The following is a 6,000-nucleotide window of genomic DNA, read 5'->3' as shown; positions in this document are numbered from 1 at the left end:
GGGTGGTGCAGATGGAAGATTTTGTAAAAAAAAACTTATGTAACTTCAGATTTCTACAAATCAGAGTACAAAGAGATACAAAGAGATACAAAGGTCATGTTCTACCAGTTTTAAGCTATAGGGCAGGAAATGACAGAAATAATGGAGAGCCTTAACTGTGGAAGGAAGCTGCCAGTCGCCTGCCACAAGTATTTGTACATTGGACTTTACCATTCAATATGTTCCCCAGGGACCTAGCCAAGGCTGTCCAGCAGGTTGACAAAAGAAAAAAAGGCAATCAATGTTAATGCTGAGCTCATAGATGCAGAAGGGTATTGTGTTCCTAGATAACTGGGTGACCAAACAGGGAACGAAAATTTAACGTCAGTGATGGTAAAGTAGGGGGGAAAATAACTCATAGCTGTTTGTCCTTAGGAAACAGATCTTTGGATATCACTTTGGATAACATTCTGAAAACATCAGCCCAGTACAGAGCAGTGATCAAAAATGTAGCTAGGATATTTTTATTTACTTTGAGGACAAAACAGGAGTTCTCATTATGTCACTCTGTACTGCTCCAATGCACATACTTTGAAGATCACATGTCCTTAGTCACCTTGTTTTAAATAGATCACAGCAGAACTAGAATGAGAAGTAGAGTGATGAGAATTTTATGGTTACAGGATGGATTCCTCATGAGAGGCACTATAGATGTTGAAACATGCAAATGTGCTGGAGGAGAGTGAGTAGAGAATCACAGACCCACAGAATGTTTTGGGCTGGAAGGGACCTTAAGATCATCTAGTTCCAACCTCCCTGCTGTGGGTAGGGACTCTTTTCACTAGACCAGGTGCCCTGAGCCCCATCCAACCTGTCCTTGAACACTTTCAGGGAAGGGAAATCTATCAAATGAGAGATAACATGGAGGGGGTTGAGCACAGGATGATTATTTACCAGGTTTCATAACATAACAACTCTTGGAAAGTCAACAAAATGATCAGACAATAAAGATAAAATAATCAAAAGGCAATGTTCTTCCCAGAGTGTATTATGAAATACACTCTGTTAAAAACTAAAAATATAAAACTATTCAAATCAAGTCAGACAACTTCATCAATAGTCTGGATGAAGCCACTGGCTCAAAAAGCCCTTGAATTTCTCTTTACCTTAAAATAAATGCTGTTCCAGGAATTCGAGACCTGTTTCTTGTGCCCTTTTTCCCAGAAAGCTCTGTAGGAGGCCAGGCAGATCACTGGCCTGACCCAAAAATGGCTTTTCCTATGTTGTTGTGGAGCTCTGGCCTTTACTTCGCCCCCATCTGCCAGCCCACCACTTTCTATGGATCCTTTTTATGACCAGTCAATATAATTTGATACGATGAAGCTAAGTTTTCTGTAAGAGGTGATCCTTCCCTTCTGCATAGCCCTGGTGAGACCCTCTGCAGTGCCATGTCCAGTTCTGGGCTCCAGTACAAGAGAGAGATGGATGTACTGGAACATGCTGAGCCAAGGGCCATGAGGACAAGGAAGAGCTTGGAGTACCTGAAATACGAGTAGAGGAGGCTGAGAGAGCTGTGACTCTTTGGGCTGGAGAAAAAGGAGGCTCAGGGGATCACATCAATTTACATCACATAAATACCTGGTGGCAGGGATACCAAAGACAAAGCCAGGCTCTCCTCAGTGTTGTCCAGGAGAAGAGCTAGAGGCAATGGGCATGAAACTAAAAGCAAGAAATTCTGTTAACATATAAGAAAAAGCTTTTTCATTTTGAGAGTAACTGAATACTGAACAGGATTTGGCCATGATAGAAACATACATTATCAATGCAAGAATTTACCACTGCAGACCCCTTCTAGATCACAGTCCAGTATTTTTTAGCCTAAAGGATTGGGGAAAGTACTTTGTGTGGTACAGAAACACACTTCTACTTTCACCCAGCTGTAGAGCTCAGAGGAAAAGTCAGACAGCAAACTTGTCATGCACTCCAGCAAACATCATCAAAGAAGGACTGCTGGAGCTGAAAGTATGTTTGCAATTAACATCTCCAATTTGCAAAATAACCTTTAAAAATCTGATTGTAATGGTTTACAGTAGGTGGGAGCCAAGTTATGTTTGCAGTATTTAAACAACAGCTAGAGATGGGAATGGAAAACTGGTCTGCACATCGTGTGCTTCAGACAGGAAAACCTCCCCATATTACTCACTTTTCTATGTATTATAAAGCTGTTTGCATAAAAGGGCAGAGATCTTCTAGCTCATAAATTTCTTGGACACCCATAAACTCTATAAGGTGTCTCCAGTTGAGAGATCTGGACTTCAAACCCTCCCCTTAATTTGGAAAATATGGGATTTGAATCTGGGTCATTCTCAGATCTTGTATGTGGCTTCCACCCCAATGCCAGGTACAGAGACACACACCCCCATCTTAATTTCTGCAAGAATCTTGACTGAGTCTGGCCCAGATGGAGTTCACTATCTTCACAGCAGCCCTGGGAGTGCTGTGCTTAGGATGTGTGACTGAAACAGTGTTGATGGTGCACTGATGTTTTGACTGAACAGTGTTTGCAAAGCATCAAGGCTTTCTCTTTGTTTCCCATCAACAAGTCTGGCTGTGGGTAGGAAAGACACTGGGAAGGAACACAGTTGGGACAAATTACCTGAATTGACCAACAGGATATTCCATACCATACAATGTCATGTTCAATCAGCTCAATCATCAGCAACAAAGGAAGGTACAGGAAGAAAAAGGCTTCCAAGGTGGTCATTGTTCAGACACCAGCTGGGCCTCCATCTGGCTGTGGGGCATAGTGTGTGATTACCTTTATTTTTTCTGGAGTTTTCTCCCACTTTTTTCTTCACCTATTAATCTCCACTCACCAATTTTCTTACTTTGCTTTTTTCCTTTTTTGTCTCCCATCTCACTGGAAGGGACAAGAAGAACCAAGCATTTCTGTAGGCGCTTGGCTGCTGGCCGAGTTCAACCCACCACACTTCTCCATCCTGAAAATGTATTTATATGCTGTCTGTCAAGTCTGAGACATCTTCCTGTTTCGCTGACAGTAACAGAGAATTAACTGCAGGGCAGTTCTTGGAGAAAGCAGCATGTCTCCCTTTGCAGCCATACCATCCACCCTGTGGCACTCACTGCAGGCAAGGAGCCACAGCCAGAAGAAAGGGTTCCTGCAGGCCAGAAGAAAGGCTCCCTGCAGGCTGCCCCTGCCTTGCAGTTCTTGTCACCCACCACAGGGAGACAGCTGCAATACATCTCTGGAAAAGAAACCAGCCCAAAATGACAGGCTGAGGCCTTTGTAGGGAAACTATGACAGACCACTGTGCAGACATGTGGCTGTGCTGGACTTGCCCTTTCCAGAAGCAATGACTTTGGTTGCTGTGGACAGGAGCCCACAAGAAACTTTTCCCTCTGGCCAGCTCATGGGCCTAGGGAATGGCTTTGGAATGGATCAGAGGGGCCCTGTTAGCCAGAGCACTGCTGCCTGAAGTGTAGAAGGAGGGAACGTGGAATGAACATGGAACATGGAATGTCCGACATGCTGTGGACCGGAAAGAGTCCTATGGCTAAGGTAACTCTACACTGCTGGGGACACCGATTTTTCTGTGTTTGTGCTATAGCTTTCCTGGCTGAAGCTGAGAACTCCACTTGAATTGTGCTTTACATAATATGTGAACTTCATTTTGTGGGGATTTAATTTGCAATCTAGACTGGGAAAACACCTGGACCTGAAATCACTAAGTGCCTTAGAAGTATACAGTGCTAAACACCTTCTCAGTGGACCCCTGAGATTGGCTTCCACTTCTGACCTTGACTGCTGTGTTCCATGGCCCTACGTTTCAAACAGGGTATTCTAGAGGAAATTAAAAATTTAGACTCTTGAAAGCAGATAAACTCAGGAAACACAAATGCAGGAGATCTGACATGCTCCAGCAGCGAGCAGTAGTGGCTCCTGAAGTGCTGTTGGGTGTGTGCAATAAGACAAAAACTTGCAGCTCAAATCCTCAGGATTATGCATGAGCATGCAGAGACCAAATGAAGACTGAAGACATAATTTTATTTTTGGCACTTCCTAGTTCTGCATGTGTGACTGCACTTAAATGTCTCTTAGAGCAGTCTATTCTATGTAAATTGCTTACAAATTTTTGGCAATATCCAGGCTTCCCTTCCCCTGTGGAAGGATTTTTAAATTAAAATTTCCAATACTTGTTAGGGCACCAGCAAAATTCTGTATCAAGCCACTCAACTGTTCATCCTCTCCAAACATGGGAATTTATGTCCTCTGGATGCCTTCCCTTCTAGCAGTTGGCATAAGCAAGTCATGGCCAGGATCAGGTCCCTCCCAACACCAGGTGTGCTCCAGCCAGACATGATCTCCACACAGCACTGGGTCCTCGGTGTCTGCCCTGGGATGTCAGCCACAAGTGTCTCCATGCTCCATGGGTACCTAAAGGTGATGAGAGCTCACAGGATATGTTTAAATGACTGGCTAAAGGGCAAACAGACCAGTCTCAAAGTGCCCAGTAACCCACTCACATGTGGGACCTTGCACCGCAGACAGGACTTTGAATGTGAGCCCTGCAAGGGCTCTGATCACAGCTGCTGGGCCTGCGCTGCTGGGATTTGCCCAGACCCCAACTGGGAAGTTTCCCAGCAGGCTGGGATGAGTGATTTCCTATCAGCAGTTTCCTGAAAGTTCCTCAGATGCTTCTGTGGCTTTGCCCAGGCCCCTGTCAGTCTGTGGGGCAGCACCCTGCAGCCTGAGGCCCAGCAAGGCCAGCCCCCAGCACCATGATGGACAAGTTCTACCATGCTCTCAGCAGGCTTCAGCCAACGTGTCCTGAGCAATTTAACCTCACAGCTGAACATTCAGAGCCTCAGAGCAGTCTTGTAGGTATTTCCTCCATGCGCTTAAAAATATGCATGTTCCCACCCAGCACAGTGTGGCATCAGTGAAAGCAGCAGATTCATTTACTGATGTAACACTGAAAAGAGCCGCCACAGGCAGGGGAAGAGAGAAGGGACAGAACTGTGAGCTCTGTGTGAGCCAGGTAAGTGTGTTCAGCAATGGAATATTAGAGAGAGGAGAGGAGGGGAGGGAGGGAGGGAGGGAGGGAAAAGTATATTTACTGTGTAGTAAAACAGACCGACTGGATGGCAGAATTGCATTTAGCTACAGGCTCCCAGGGGTTTGGAATAAGAAGTCTCTGCTAACAGTTTCCGTGGTCTTTAAAAAAAAAAAAAAAAAGGAAAACAAGGTTCTGGCTGCATGAAAAAAACAAACTAAATATGAGGCTTCTCAGTCATCTGGAGGATTATTATTGTTTACTGTGAGAACAGCTCACATATTTGGAGGCAGTCCCTACGTAAGCTCATGGAGAGCTTCGTGGGGCTCATTGAGGGGCAGGACAAGTGCCTGGCCATGGATGGGGGCTGCCCCACTCGGAGCAGCTGCTGCCTGCAGTTATTAGGATGAGGAATACAGTTCTGAGGTCAGCTGCTGGCTCAGCACTAAGCAGCTTTCAGTAATTATATACGAGCATAAGGCTGGGGCTCCTAGATCAAACCCTGAGAAGTTTACACAGCCACTGTCCACTCTCATTTCCACCATGAGGGTGCTCTTGCTCTTACAGCAGTGCAGGTTTTTGAGGTTTCCTGCAATTTTCTTATCCCCTTAGCAACTAGGTTTATTTATTTATATTTATTTTTCTATTTATTCCCAGGACTGAGAACTGTGCCACATGCTTCTCTGTGTTCTGAGTAACCCTAAACACTGAAGAGCCAGGAATAACTCCTTTGCTGCAGTCAGTGCTTGCTACAGGCATTTCTTTTATCTACTGAGTGAAATAATCAGAGACAAGAGAAAACACTGAGCCAGGTAGCTGGTGGCAGAGTGAAAACAATATTTGAAAGACTATCACAGCTCCAGAGGTTAATGTGCATTTCAAAAAATACACTGTGCTGTGGGTCTCTGCCCACAGCCACCAAGGGTGCCCACCATCTCCTACCCAT

The sequence above is a fragment of the Onychostruthus taczanowskii genome, unplaced genomic scaffold (assembly GCF_017590055.1).
Source record: "Onychostruthus taczanowskii isolate IOZ18803 unplaced genomic scaffold, ASM1759005v1 scaffold3, whole genome shotgun sequence".
Lineage (NCBI taxonomy): Eukaryota > Metazoa > Chordata > Aves > Passeriformes > Passeridae > Onychostruthus > Onychostruthus taczanowskii.
Note: the sequence above shows the minus strand (reverse complement) of the source record.